Consider the following 16,199-nt stretch of genomic DNA (forward strand, 5'->3'; position numbering starts at 1 on the left):
TCCAAGTCTTTGTACATGTTCTTCCTGCTGACTACAAGGCCTTCCCAACCTTGTTCATCTGGCTTCTGCTCTGGCCTTCCATGATTCAGCCCACATTGTACTTCCTTTGCAGAATACTCACAACCCTACCCAGGACAGCATGAGCATAGCCTTCCTCTGGGAATTCATGGTGTTTGCTGTTTGGTGTTTGGGGGATGACATAGCAGAGTGGCTAAGAACATGGGCTCTAATTCAGCAGACCTCAGTTTGAGATCTGGCTCTCACCTTTACCAGCAGGAAGACTTGAACAAGGCACCTAATCCTAAGGCTCACTTTTCTCAAAGCCAAATGGGGAAAATAAATGAAGGTAGCTATAAAGATTAAATGAGAAGACTAGGTAAAGTTCTTAGGTAGAACATAGCAAATGCTCAATAAATGACAGCTGTCATCATTGTATCTATAACCTCATACTATCAGTGTATGAATCTATCTACTCCCTTCACCTATCTCCTCACCCCAACTATCATCATGAACTCTTTGGGGACAGGACTGGGTGCTTCATTTACTCTGCTCTGTATCCATGACCCCTAGCACTGCGTCTGCACAGAGTGGGCATACAATAAATATTTATTTAATGACTCTATTAATCTCTTTTCACCCACTGTTTTACTTGGGGGTGGGGAAGGTGCAGGGAAGGAGGACATTGCTATAACTGTCCCATTACCACTTGAACTCTACATGGCTCAAAACTGATTAAGGATAGAGTCTCCACAGGAAATAATTCAGAAGTGGCAATCAGTGAATCAACCAGCCTTAAGGGGGAACCAATATGTTCCCTAATATGCAAATACAATTGGTTGTCTAGCCAAAACGCCTTTCCCCATTCTTCTTTGTTAAATAATCTCTGATTTTTATCAGTTCCAACTCTCAAGGAAGGTGATCCTATTCTTAATTCATAAGCAAGTCCTAAAAAACTCTAAGTCCTTCAAGACCATGCCCCTACCATTGCTCGAGTTTGGTTGGGGATGGGTATAAGACCCCATGTGTGCCAAGGAGGGGGAAGTCCTCTGTGGAGATTTTGGGCAAATTTTCCTTGTTTTTATAAAGAGACACAAGGAAGAGACAGTCCCTTTTCTTCTACCCCACATTGTTCTATCTGCAAAGATGTTTGAATAGTGACACTGCCATCTGGTAACCATGAAGGAAGCCCACTAGGATGGCAAAGCAGAAAATGGAAAGAACCTGAGTACTTAATAGCATTTTCCAGCCATAGAATTAGCCCGTTCTGGAGCAGCTCTACCTCAGAACTTCTTGCTTAATGAGATAACAGATTTGTCTCACTGTCTACATCAGTTAAATCAGTTATCTATTATTTGGAGCCAAAAACATCCTATCAGAATTCACCCAACTTTTCAGTATTCTCCAAATGTGTCCCTGTTGCTTCACTTCTTGGAGGTAACATAATACGCTCACTTCTCGGTGCCTTTTTGTACATGTACTGCTCTCTCTTTTTGAAGTGCTCTCTCTTTCATTCCTTTTATACCTAACTTAGTTCCCTTCTAAAGCTTGGTTCACCCTCCTTGAGGGTTGGATATCTGAACATAAGCATGGTCCTTTTAAAAGTATTCCATGGTTCCCCTAAGGACAACTTAGGGAAACCCCTCTTGTGCTCCTCTTCTGAACCTCATCAATACTATGTGCACTTTTAATTCACATTGAATTATAACCACTGATCTTATTCTTCTCTCCAACAACAGAAGAGCCCCTTGAGGATAAACACTACATTTTATTCTCCATTATCCCTGGAACCTAGCACAGTGCCTAGACTGGAACATAATAAGCACTTAAGAAATGATGAACAGATGGATAAATATATGGGTGATGCACAGCTTTCACCACTGACAGGCTTACAAACTTGCCAAGGAGACCAGAATAATATGAACAAATGACAGAATGACAAAGAATAATGTTGCATTGTGTGATGCACAGGCTTCCTAACAATTAAAAAAATGCATTTTAACATGATTTTAAGGTATTATTACATGATATTAAACTTAAGCAAAATATATAAAACATATAAAATCCAATTGCGTGGACTGTGGGGAAATAACATGACTATGTACCCTCAGTAGCATTTTCAGCTGGTTCAGTCTGTCTAGAGAGCAATAGGGCAATATGTAGCAAAAACTCACACCCTTTGACATAGTAATTCCACTTTAGGGAATATACTCTAAGGAAATATCCCAAATATATATATGTATATACACACACACACACACACACACACATATGTATATATGAAGACATTTATATAAATAGTACTTAGCATCAAGAGAAATAAAATGGAACAACCTAAGCTCTAATGGGACAGCAAAGCTAAGCAGATTATGGCATTTTAAGTAGGAGTGAAAACTGGAAATGTTCACATATATATAAATGCATATATAAAATTGTGATAAATGAAAAATGTAAAACAGCAACAACATACTGATTTAAATTGTATAAAATTTTACTTAAAATATGTCTATATTGCAAAAAGATATTACAGAGAAATTCAAATTGTTTATTGATCATTAAGTGCCTATATTTGCATGGGATTCAATACCTATCCTCTGGCATTCATGTATCTTACCGAGGTATCTTATAGTACGTACATCTCCTGCTCTCAAAGTCATATCAGCATGATATTGTCAATATATTGAATCAACTTGATGACTTGGAGGATGAAGAGATTATTAAATATCTCTGTAGACTAAATTGTTAACGTAGAGATGGAGTGCTGGAGCAATAAAGTGTACTATAATCCTTGCCAAGTGAAAGCAAATTGTCTTCTTTTCTTTTTTTTTTTTTTAAACTGTGTCTTCTTATTGGGACTGGATTTTTAAAAAGCACCAGCCTGTAAATAGCTGCAGAGTAAGTGTCAGGGGCTGGGTTATTTTATCCAGTAAGGCATCCATATCTGGAAGAGCTGTAATTGGAGGCCACTTCATCACATTTATAATAATCTACTTCCATTCACCAAGCTATATCCACTTTCTGCATTGAACAAATAAGTGATTTAAATGAGGTTGTCATAGGAATCACCACATCTGCCCTTTTGAGTCTCTGAGAGACTTAATGATTTCCTGCAGGGTTAGAGTATTGCTTTTTGTTTACTACTTTAAGTCTTCTATTTGGAACTTTCTAACAAGGAAACCATTAAAGGAATCAATGTATTAATTCTGCCTGGTACTAAATATATCTATTCCAACTATACAGTCAGAAACTGAGAAAATAACATGAAATGGACTTGAGGGTCCACTTGATGCCAACTATGATGCCTAAAGTTCCATTAATCACCTAAGTCCTATAAGATTCCCCATTGACCATTGGATCACAGTGGTATACTGTATCCCCAGGAATTAGCTCAGAGCCAATGAAAGGTCTAAAAAGGTATAGATGAGAGCCAATGAAAGGTCTAAAAAGGTATAGATGTCTCCTTTACCACCAAGTCACCATTACCTTGGTAAAAGGCTCCAGATCTCTTTGAAAACAGCCAGGAGTAGGATTTGCAGTATATACTTGTGGTGTAATTGCCAGATCCTTCCTCAAAGGTATCTGGGCTCTGAGTCTCTGGCCCAAGTTTAGGAATTAGGTGAGGAACAATAGTCTCCATACTTGGTGACTCAAAAGAGAATTCTGTTCTCTGAATCTGGCGTTTGTTGCTTGTTTGTTTATTTTGATTATATGGACCAAGGAGCTTTTAAAAAACTTTCCATGTATTTCAGTGCAAATGACTTTATAATCAGTTAGCCAAAGGTAGTTATGGGTCGAGGATATTCTTATTACCATACTAGCCTGCTGCCTGTATGAACTCATGCAGTATTAGACACTGTAAGCTGCTTCCCCAATGGTCACTCTCCACTTCTTCCTTGTTAGCAGAAACAAAATTTGTCGCAGTGCAGTAATGTGCCCAACTAAAAATTCTCATGCTCCCAAATTCTCTTGCAGTTAGGTTGCAGGTATGTGACTTAGATTCTGACAAATCAGACAGAGCCGTGTGAAAACTGGATTCAGAAGTGAGCAAAATGAAGAGGAGGCTGAATGCAGTGGAACTGACATCTGGCAGACACATTGTGGAGAGAGCCAGCTCTGCAATGGTGAGAGTGCGGAGCATCTGGTGTCCAGTCCTGAGAATTCCCAGTGCCAAGGAGCAGTGGTGTCTCATTAAAGCCGCCCCACAGCCCCAGGCTCTGTATCCTGCGTGGTACATAATATCCTTTTATAAAATCCCTTTTCTGCTTAAGCCAGCCAGCATGGATTATGTTGCAATTAAGAACATTAAATAATACATGTACCACCTTGCCTCTGGAGGTTTGTAAAGTGTCACTCCTTGGTCTCTTCCCCTGGGAATACTAGAATCCCCAGTGAAATCAAGGATCCCATTTCAGCTATAGCACTCTCGGCATAAAGATAAGAGCCACTGCAGCTCTCTTCAAGGGTATTGGCTCTCCCCATCGTGGTATTTCCCAGTGCCTTGGTAAAGGAAGCATCTTCTAATCCATGTTGGGTGATACAATTAATGGATGGGTGAGCAGGTTGCATATGATAAATCTATGTCAACCTTCTTGTCTACCTAATTTTTTGATTCTTTACATTGTATCAAATTTTTCTTGCATCTTATTTTCATTCCTTATAGTCTATTATTGAGTGTGGTTTCAGTAAGCCCTCTAAGAAAAAAATTAGAAATCCCAGATACTCGAGCTAGTGTGTTGAATCAAACATCTTTGATAAATGCACCCGTATCTGTATTATGTTGCCCCAGAATGGAAAGCCAGTTTAGATGCTGGGTCACCAAAATGAATGATGCTTATTCACTAAAGTCACCAATATTGATTCTCAAAGTGTTCATCCAAGAAGCTCGGGGGTTCTCCAAGCCCCTCTAGGAGTCAGGAACACAAGGCTCTGGGAACCGTGTTCCACTTCAATCAGAAAAACTAAAATTCAACTTACAGGCTTCCAGGTAAGCTTTCATTTGAGGAAGGGGTCAAAAGCTTTAAAAAATTGTAAAATCCCTGAAATAGATCATCTTTGAAGTCCACCTGGAAGACTTCATGTTTTTTCTAATTACCATGGGCTGGTTTGCTGTCCCTCATTGGAATCCTAAGGGGAACCTCCAGTAATGATTGGCTGTTTTAAGGTTCTTTTACCCCAAATCCACTGGGCCTATCAGGAAGCCACATCTTTGTCTTCCTAGAGTGCACCATGACATACACATCTCTTGACAAGAGGCACAAGCTAGCAAACCTCAGTGGCAGGTAAGCAGGGTGGGACAGTTCCTCCCAGGCCATGCAGCACACTCCATGGCCCCTGGATACTGGGCATGAGGTTGCCAAAAAAGAAGAAGAAGAAGAGGAAGGAGGAGGAGGAGGAGGAGAAGGGGAGGAGGAGGAGGAATTATTAATCTGTGGAGGGTAATTTGTAGCAAAGAATATCCACCATGTGCTCCGTCCTGTGCTAGATTCAATGGGAAATTCGGGAGAGGAGAAGATAGCATCTCTCTATTCCTTCACTTCTTTAACTAGTCCATATTTCCTGAGTACCTCTTGTGCACAGGCACTATGCTCATGAAAACAAATCCGCCTCTCAAAGCACTTACCATCCCAGATACAAGAGCCTAGTAGAAACAAAACCCTTCCACATGAAACAACTAGAGAATACCAAAAGAATACAATAATGTGTTTACAGATTATAAATGGCCCTCACATTTGAAGGAAAAGGAGATGAGCAAGGGCTGAAACAGTCAAAAGTTTTATAAAAAAAGAATGGAGTTTAGATTGCAAAGGTAAAAGATGAGAGTTTTCCAAGCAAGAGTGATATAAACCATACACTGTCCATATATAGGGGTCCCTCCGCTGCATGTGTTTGTTTATCTTGTCTTCCTCAGCTTGGCCGGTGCAACCGTACTGGTTAAAGTGCTGATGAGATCAAGGACTCTTCCAGCCCCATGAGTCTGTGATCCAATAACCCTCAGGGAACTGCCATTGCAGCCTGGTAGCCAGTTAGTTTCATATGAAAAGAGGAACCCTCTGATCCCTGGCTCCAGACTGTGTCTCCAAGACAGTGACTTTGAATGTGTGCAGCCCTCAGACCAGAGGAGTTGAGAGAGTACAGATGTCCTAACACAAACCCAACCCAACCCTTCGAGCCCTAGTAGTGGTGGGGCAGTAGCATCTTTTCCAACCACAGGCCACATTAGCACCCGACACACAGTAGGCATTAAGTATTTCTGAATGATAAGTTTGTAGAGGACAGGAACCACTTGGATGCTGCAACTACAAAGTGAATTTGGGGCCAGGCTGAAAGCCTCACATTCTGTTAAACATACGTGAAGGAGGCAGTGGTGTTTGCAGAGCTCTAGATTCAGTCTGGAGTCAAACTCAACGTTACCAGTTACCTGTACGAACCTTAAGCTTGGTCTCACCAACTGTAAGATAAGGATGACGATAGTACCTGTGAATGAGAATTCAATGACAAATTATCTAGCACAGTGCCCAACAAATACTAATGACAATTCATATCGAGAGATTGATCGATGGTACTTGCAAATCACATGTTATTCAGGGGAAAAGTCATCTTTGCTTAGTTTTTCCTCAAACAGCTAATGAAAATGATTCAAAGTGACCACCATGCAAAGAATCAGACTGGCCCAGAAACCTCAAGAAACACACTCCCCCTAAAGATCATCCTCTTTGCAACAGGCTTTCTTTCATCTCTTGACTTCTCCCTCCTGTGTCTCTAGGCACCTCTTCTGTGACCACTTCCTCTAAGGTTCCAATCACCCTAAAATGTTCAATAGAAATTATCAAAGTTGAAAGACACCGTAGTGGTTGTCCAAGCCATACCTCATGATGTTAGTTATAACACTGTTGGCAGATAAACCCTTAACATGTGATATTTTTTCCTCCAGGTGTCTGAGTTTTAAACTTGCAGTGGAATGAATCTGTACTGGAGGAATCTCAGGCCCGTGATGGAGATGATGATCACTACCACCCAGTGTGCGTGCAATCTGTGCCTCGTCCTGGGCACATCACAGGCATTATCTCATTCAATCCTCCCATTAACTCAAAGAAGCAGGTACTCTGATCATCCCCCTCCCCCATTTTCGCAAGGAAACTGAGGCTCAGAGAGGAGAAGTATATCGTGCAGGTCACACAGCTAGTAAGTAAAGAGATATGATCTGAACCCAGGTTGGCTGACTGTTGTTAGGGCTTGATGCGTTTAGATTTAATAAATCTCTAACGAATGGTTTATAGATTCTTGTGTGGTTTAGCCAGGCAGGAAGTGTCTATGAGGGCTGTCAGTGGGTGTCAAAAGGTCTGGGCCAGGTAGAAAATCCTTTTTAAGAAAATGACACCTTTGTGTATGTACCTGAATGAGAAAGAGAGAGAGAAAGAGAGACAGAGCAGGGTGGTAGGGAGAGAGTGGACCTCCCTGAGTTCTATATGTTAAGTGGAGAGAATAATATCTACCTCTTAGGTGGTTGTGTGGTTTCTCAATAGATAGTAGTTATCATGACCAAAATTCCAAAAAAATGAGATAAAATACCTGTTCTGTTGTGAGCTTCTGAGAAAAGGAATACATTGCTAATTCACGGCCTCCCATGTGCTGTTGAGACCGTTTGGGTAAAAACCCCAAAACTTACCTGGACAAGTGCTGTTCTAAAAGTCCAGAACATTGTGTAGCCAGTCTTACCTTGACCTGCACTAGCACAGGCCATCTGTCCATCTGCCCCTCGTGCTGTGTTCTTGTCCCTCTGTCTGGGGCCTGTAGCTCCTTTCCCTTCCCTCCCCAATATCACTATGTAACAAAGGTGTCCTCAGACCCCTCCACTCAGACAAGCACTTGCTCTGCTTTCTCACAGGCCACCCCAGCCAGTAATTGCAAAAGAGGTCACAGGTTTCTTAATCCTAAGAAGAGGCGGCCAGGGGTCTGGAGGGGGGTGGTAGGCAGTGGGCAGGGCTAGGATCATTTCCTTTTTTCCCTTTATCTGGAGGCAGAATGAAGTGGGATAAAGCAGAACCACTGGCAAATACATGAAAAAATAGATGAAGTAATAATACTGTTCCTATATCTACAGAATATGACCTATTCTATAGGACTCTTCTTCCTAAGTGTACCCACATCTATTATTCCACTGATGGACAGACTTGCCAAGAATATTATTCCCATTTGACAGGTGGGGAAAGCAGGACAGAAAGTAAGACCATGCACTGAGGTGAAGCCAGAACCAAGACTTCAGTGTCCTTACCCAACATCTTCCCCTGAGTCCCACTGATTCTGTGTCTCCAACCACCTACAGGAGAGGAGCCCACACTTCCATTCCCAACACAAGGGCACACCAGGTCTGATCCTGGGAAAGATGCCAGCCAACCTGGTTTCGGAAAACTGACACTTCTTCCAGCAGAGCAGCCCTTCGCTTTTATCCAGGGGACTCCATCCATTCCTAAGAAGAACCTGGAGCCAATGTTCTCCCAAGAGGAATCAGCTTAAAAGGGACACAAATACAGCTCTGAGAAATCCCTGTCTGGAGAGCCAAGAGGTCCCAGGACTCCACTTCCAAGAAGGTTCTGTGCAACCTGGACTTGAATGGAATGCGTAAATGAAGACTTCATTGGTTCTGTGTTGAAACTCAATCAGGGATCATGTCAATTTTCTAAAATCATTGGGGAGTGGGAAATGGGTTAATAACCCCTAGGGAGTCCCACCCATAAAAGTTGTGAGTCTTTAACTAAATCCTCTTCTATGAGGGTATAATGCAGCATCATTAAACTGGCCTGTGCCAAGCATTTCCCCTGCAAATGCACCAGCCCTGCTTCATCTGTCTTCAATCTGCCATGGACTCAGGCTCTGCCTTCTTAAGTGGGCTCAACTGTATTACAGGCTTCTGTGGTGATGTGGGGCTGCAGCGAAGCTCCATTTTATGTCCTTAAATATTCATAAGGAGCTTTGCAACATTAATATCTTAGATGGCTTACAAGAACACTTAAATACTGGCTCTTCACTCCCCTCCCTTCTCCCCAAAAGTCCCAGCCTGTTCTAATTTGTGTAATGCATTGGGCCATTTTAATGATTGTCCAGGGATTTATTTGGTGGTTCTGCTGCCCTGTCGCATAGGGTGTAATTATGACCCCAGCTTCTCTTATGCACTAATCCTGCTTGTTTCACTAGCAAAGAAGCCAAGATTGGAAAGGGCAAATGCAGGACAGGCTAATGCACAGGAATTAAGTTATGGGCCGCAGCCATTTCCCTCAACCTTCCCACTTTTCGTCCTCCAGCATTGCTGCTGCTGAATGTGGAATGAGCCGCCGTGGTGGTGTCTGCAGGACGTTTTTAATTAAAGAATGTGTTTTATCAAAAGGAACAGATTCAAGAATGGGAGACCAAGGCCATCAACGAGTACCCAAATAAGAAATTTTTGGCACACACCACTCAGATACGAGAGGCTCAGAGACGTGTCCTGTCCTAAGGTGGCATGAAACTCACTTGTCATGGTTTTGCATAAAAGCTAAACCAAACAGAAGTTGCCAGTTTTAACTCAGGAAATGGGGGGACTCTGGGTATCTTAGAACTCACTGAAATTTTCTGATATGATTCAAACATCAGGGACTCAGGAGACAGTGAAATTAGGAGACAGTGCTATAAAGCTGAACATTTCTAAAGAGAAGTAGATACAGTGGGCTACAGGAGATCCTGGCATGCTTTTGCATAGGGTCAGGTGATCTCACATCACTGATATTACCTAATCACCTCTTGCCTCCAGCCCTAAGCTCAGGGCAAGAAAGAAGAGAAGAGATGGGGTTGGAATAGCAGGACATGCAGAATCCAGAAAAACCTGAGCACCAGCATGCTGGCCAAACCCATGAAGCTTACAGAGCTCCAACTCTGAATAATTTCAACAGTGAGATAAGGCAAACACACCTAAAAGAGTATTAAACCCCTTGGAGGTGAACATATAAACACATGCAAATTAATACAAAGCTGATTAAGAATGTCTACGCTCTAGGAATAAGCCCGTTGTCACCAACTACCATCCTTTCTAGGCAACAATTCAAGTTCAAAAGTCTGAAGCTGGCAAAGTTGTGTGCTGGCCTGGAGCCATGGACCAAGCCTAAGCCTCATTTCTCATCCCTCTCTGCTCCTACCCCTTCCCTCCAACATGTTCCCCACGTGGTCTTTCCCTGGTAGGCAGTCCAGCCACAGAGGCTATCAGGTCAACCCCATTTGATGTCCTAGGAATGTGAAGGCCTCCAGGTTCCTGGAGTGCTTTCTGTGAAAGCACTAGTTAGAAGAGGTTTCCTGACAGAGGTGAGATTTGAACTGTACCAGGCTGGGTTAGTGAGGAGCATTCCAAAAACAAGAGTAGATCTGGACAATGGTAACCAAAAAAAAAAAAAAAAAAAAAAACACAAGGCAGGCCATGTTCTAGACAATTAATTGGTTTGCCTGTTGGGGAAGATATTTACCAGGAAGATGTAGGAGATGAGGCTGAAAAGAAAGACTGAGGCCAGAACCTTGTACTTAGATGATGGGGTAGCCAACTTTAGAAATCCAAACTCTGAAGACACCTGGTACCGTTTTTCCCAAAGAGATGAAATAGTCAAGAAAACTGATTAGTCTCTCTGCTTTTGTTTCCACCAGCTGTCCTCTATCTTCTTTCTAGGAGACATAATTGAAACAGCATGGAATAGTCACTCCACTCCATCTTAAGCTGTTCATCTCCCCACATCCATGAATAAGAAGCTCTCCCTACCTGAGAGATTGTCATGCATTACTTTTACTCACTCACATTCTCCCCTTTAGGCTCCTAAGAGCACACAGGACATCTCTATTTAGAGGAGAAAGCAGGTATCTCTTCTCCCACCACACCCCACCTCCAGAGGACGACCCCCCACAGGTGTATTAGCCCCTCACTGGGCTTGCTGATATAATGAAATCTCCCAGAACACTGACTTTTCACCACCAGAACTCAGAACAGGATGAGGTCGGATCCTACTCAAGGAGTCTAGCGAAAGCCACGCGGTGTTGAGAAGCCAGAAATCCTAACTCTACCATTACTTGGATGACTGTAGACAAACGGCTTCCCACCTAGGCCTCAGTTTCCCCATCTACAAAGTGAAAGGGTGGATCCTGACAATCTCCAAGGTACCTTTGTGATAAGACCTCATGTATCTCCTTCTGCAGCAAAAGCACTTTGCTGGAACATGGTGTCACCTGGTAGACAAATTCCCCACACAGATTACAAAGATGGTTTTATAACCAAGGCCCCATTAACATGTAATTAATAACCGCATTCATCTCCATCTATTTCACAGAAGATTCTAAAACAGAAGAGAAGACTAACTGCTCCCACAACTGGCCCCTGCAGGCTCCTTGCTATCCAAGCACCAGGATCACGGACTTTCCCTGTCAGAACATGATTTACAGCAGTTGGAACAGTTACACAAATTTCCATAAATATCCACAAATGCCCCAAACATTGAATTCCACGAGCAGGAGAGAGGGGAAGGGAGGGAGGGGATGCCGAGGACTGTGGGCGATGAGGCAGCTCTGGACCTGGGCGGCACGGTGGCGCCCCCAACTTAGGGCATTAAAGCTAAATTTGACTAATCGTGAATGGTTTGACCTCTGTTGAGTACCTGAGCGCTAATTACATGCCTGGTTAATTCAGTAATGTACACACGCTGCTGTGCGCCTGGCTCTCTCCCTCCCTCCACTTCAAGAGATTAATGAGGGGAAGAAGGAGTTTGTTACAAACCTGTTTGTGGGGCTCTTTACACCTCCTGTGACAACGACCAAAACTGATCCAAACCACTTAGCGTGTGCTGTTCCCACCACTGCATGGGGTGCACGATCGACAGTTAGCACACAGCCCCTCTCCCCAGCAGCCAAGCCCCTGGGGCAGTCAATGGAGGGGTGGTGAGTGTGGGAGGGGGATGGGGCAAAGGTGCCATCTCAGTGGAACTTTTACATAAATTCCTCCACAGTGTCCTGACATCACATCTTCCTTAGCAACTGTTCCCAAATGGCCATCCCGGACCGTTGGTTACCCGTGTTTTCAGGCTCACTGAAAGCTCTCTTGTCTCCCCACACCTCCCTCCAAATGCTGTGTGTGTCTGTCTTGTAGGGATTGAACTAGGTGTGCATTCCAGGGTCACAGCTGCCCCTGAGGGCAGGAGCCTGAAATTCTAAGGCCTCCTGAGCCCAAAACAAGACAGAGACTCAAGAAGACAGGGATGGAGGGTACAGAAAGGAGGTTTGCCACGTGGAACAAAGGGGAATCTGGGAGTCTCCTAGACATCCAGACAGCTTAACCCTGCCACCCTTGATCCCATCATCGATAGAACAGGAGAGATGGCCCTCCTGCTGCCTCATACACCATGGGCTGCCCCTCTGTGCTCTTTTCCCCGACAAAACTTGCCTTGGTGTTGGCTATACCCTGTGCCATCCTTTTGAAAAGCTTGTAGAGGGGTTAGGATCCTATCATGTCATTTAGCCCAGCCTGGCCCTCTAGAAACTTCCCTGGCTCCTGTCCTCACTCCCTCTCAGGAACAACCCTCACTTCTGGCCTCCTTAGGGGTGATCTGCTCACCCCAGGCCTGGCTGGGCATCCATGGAATGGGATGAACCCCAGCAGCAGACTGTTTTGCCTGTGTTCAGTTCAACAAGCACTTACTGAGAGCCTACCATGTGCTTTCAAGAGGCTTCAGTCAAGCAAGGATGAAACTATCACAAGATCCACTGATCATGTACATCCACATACATGGCCCAGTGGTGATGCAAAGAATCCAGCATTAACTGCAGAAGAGAAGGATGCTCAGGAACACTTCTCCAGCAGAGGAGAGATCTCAAGGAAGACCAGGAGTTTGCTGGACAGACAGGGCAGAAATGGGGCAGCAGGAAGAACAGGGAACAGAATGTTCAAATGCATGGAGATCTGAAAGTGTCCAAGACAACTTGAGGGTGACTCTCTTTTCCTACCCCTCCCTTCCTTCCCTCTCCTTCTTTCTGTCCCCTACCCTCCTTCTTCTCTCCCCCTACTTCCTTCACTAGCTCCCAGGGAGGATTGCCAGAGGCTCATGGCCAACGCAAGCCCTCAGGGGACCCTCAAGGATGAACAACAGCCCCTGTTCACACCATGACATAGAAGACAGCCAGGCTGTGGCTTCTCCACATCTTTATCTGGTATTTCTCCCTCTGGGACCACTTATGACCAAATTAACCACTGGTAAACCAGTGACCTGCAGGGCAGATTTACATCTTAAAAGAAAGAGAATGTGATGATTTATAAAATGAATGTGTCTCTAATGGTGGAATTTCAGGCATCATGAACAGGCCCTTCTGAGAGCTGTTTTAGAGGATGGGAGCACCTCCTTGATTGCCCTTCAAACAATGACAGGGAGGCTGGACCAATTCAGATGTAGTGAATTGGGCAGACCTTTTTAGAGCATCTCATTACCTCAGAAGATCTCAAGGCCTTTGAAGAGCAAATTCCTCTCAAGATGAAAGATGGATGCTCTGGGATCTGATGTCTCTGGGCAATGATCGGAAGGCAGGTCTGGGTTTCCAATCTGGCTCAAAGCCAGGAGCCAGGTGGTCCTGCATTAACTCCCAGGTCAGAAGGGGATTGGAGTCTGTATTGGGCCCACCTTAGCCACTCACCTTGCCTTTGCTTCACATTGTCTCTGGGCCAGTTGTCCCATTCCACCGCCTCTCCCCTCCCTCTCCCCCAAACCTTGGTCCCTCTCAGTTTTATTAGGGACCTAGGGGTACCCCTGGGAAAAGTCCTCTACCTCCAGCTGTGGAACCACCCAATGATTTGGGGGATTCCCCTGTCGACATGCTGTGGCCTGAGCCCCTGAAGCAGACCAGCCTCTAGGTCACATCTCCTCAGTCTGCACCCTCCCCCAAGCTGCCCAGCCCCTGCCAGGCCAGGTGATGAACAGTGCTGGCCTGGCCTATCTCCATTTCCCAGAAAGGCAGAAGCTCTCCACCAAACCGCATGCACAGGGTTCCACCACAGTCACCCTCTGGCAACCGAGAACCTCGGCAACCCCGCAGTCTTTAAAAAAAAATAAAAAGTCATCCCAGAGACCGCCTTGATTACATTACGGCTTGTTGCCCGGCCAAGCTTTTACACAGGCCCACGACAGAACTCTGCCTGCAGCCGTCCCTGCCTGCCGCTGGGCGGCCCCATGGCCACCCGGCCATAGATCACGTCTGCAAGCCCCTGGAGTTCATTATCTCCCTAATGCTGCTTCTTTTGTAGATCATTAGAAAGAAACTTGACCTGACCTGTGAACTCTGGAATTGATTGTTGCCTCGAAACGGTCAACAGCCCATTTTCTAATCGATGCACAGAATAATTTTATACATATTTAAATTATATATTAACTTTAATGTTTGTTGAATTTATCTACCACTTTCCTCCTGTGCTTCTTTTACATGCGTTCGAACTCAGGAGGGTATATTTACTACTGGGTGGAAGGAAACGAGGGAGGTGGGGGGGATCTAAGCCAAGACCAAGTGAAGGAGGAAACAGAAGCCCCAGGGCTGAGCCAGAGGGCTTGGAGGACTAGTTCTAATGGAAAGTATATCTGGGAATATATGTGTGGGTGTGTGTATGTAAAAGTGTGTGTATATGTGTGTAGGTATGAGAGAGTGATGTGTATGTGTATGAAAGTACGTGTGCATCTGAGAATATACGTGTGTATGCATGTGTACGTAGGTGTGTCTGAGAATATGTGTGTATAGATATGAGAGAGTGATGTATGTGGCTGAGTGTGTGTACTTGTATATATATAAGAGTACGTGTGCACCTGGGAAAATATATGTGTGGATGTGTGTGTGTTTTCTCTCCCGTGCACTTTCCCCTAACTTGTCAAGTGGTCCAGACACCTTGCCTGACCCCCGTGCTGAGAGTTAGAAGGAATTTCTTCCACTGATACACATCAAGGAGCTATGAATGTGGGAGCTTTGTCTGAAAAGGGCGGACTCAGGCCATTACGGTTATCCTGAACGTGACTTGAAATTTCTAGTACAGAAAGGGGTGCCCAAAGTGCTAAACTATCTGGAAAGAAAGCCAAAACTGCTAATGGTCTCCAAAGCAGAGGTTCTTAACCTGGTGTTCATCAACCCGAGACCTCTGTGGATCAATGAATCCCTTGAAATGGAAGAAAGTGCACATGTGCATTTGTGTGCCCAGGGAGAGGCTTTGTCACATTCATTAGATTTCAAAAGGTTTATGACTGCAGATCAGATGATACTGATAACGTTTGCAGGGGCAAGGATTGCTTCTGGGTTCCCCCTGCATCTAGAACTTTCAGAAACAGCCCCAGCACCCCTGCCCTTGCTTCCATCTGGGGCAAGACTCACCATGGGTCTCTAACCTTGAGCCAAGAACACGCGATGGACAGCCGCTCATACCCAGAGCAGAGCAACAAGCAAATAGCCTCTCAACTGACCCCCAGTTCAGAGTCCAGATCAGCATGCCTGCGCCGTCCTTCCCAACCAGACCTCCCAGAGTTTGGACACACCCAAGATTTACACTCTCTGCGTGCCCCTGTGGATAGGGTGTAAACAGATACAAGCAAACCTTCTAGAAACAATCCTTAAAATAGGTATGGCCATCATATCAGTTATTTTACTTCTAAGAGTCTGAATTGGGAGATTGGGATTGACATATATACACTATTATGTATAAAATAGATTGCTAATAAGAACCTTCTGTATAAAAAATAAATAAATAAAATTCAAACAAAATAAAATAAAAACTTAAAAAAAAAAAAGAAGAAATAGTCAAACTGCAAACAAAGGTTTGTGCATGGAGACGTTCTTCAGAGTATTCACACCCAAGCAAACAACTGGAAACAACCTGCTGTCCAGCATGAGGGGAAGAGCTAAAAAAAAATACAGTGAATCCATGTGAAGGACTACTCTCCAGCCTTTAAAAAGCATGTTTACATTTATGAGCCATGTAACAAAATTAAGTACCAATAATTTTAATTGCCCACCCTCTATGTTCTTAAAAGTATGTTTAATAGAAGTTTTAGTGACATGGAAAGTACCTACAGTACAATTATACAGTAAAAGTATGATATGGTGAGATTTCAATTTTTTAATGCATAGAGAAAACAATAGAGGAAAAAATACAAAATAGTAATAATGATTTTCTGAGGTGG

The 16,199-nt window shown here is 44.0% G+C and overlaps 1 long non-coding RNA gene across 1 annotated transcript; it reads left to right on the forward strand.

The window, feature by feature from the left end:
* Positions 1-209: 209 nt before the first annotated feature.
* On the forward strand, positions 210-14,099 carry LOC309639457. The gene is made up of 2 exons (XR_014251664.1): positions 210-3,401; positions 3,435-14,099. It is a non-coding gene; the product is annotated as an uncharacterized lncRNA (long non-coding RNA).
* The last annotated feature ends 2,100 nt before the right edge of the window (positions 14,100-16,199 follow it).

This window comes from Balaenoptera physalus (genome assembly GCF_965194825.1).
Source record: "Balaenoptera physalus genome assembly, chromosome: 12".
Lineage (NCBI taxonomy): Eukaryota > Metazoa > Chordata > Mammalia > Artiodactyla > Balaenopteridae > Balaenoptera > Balaenoptera physalus.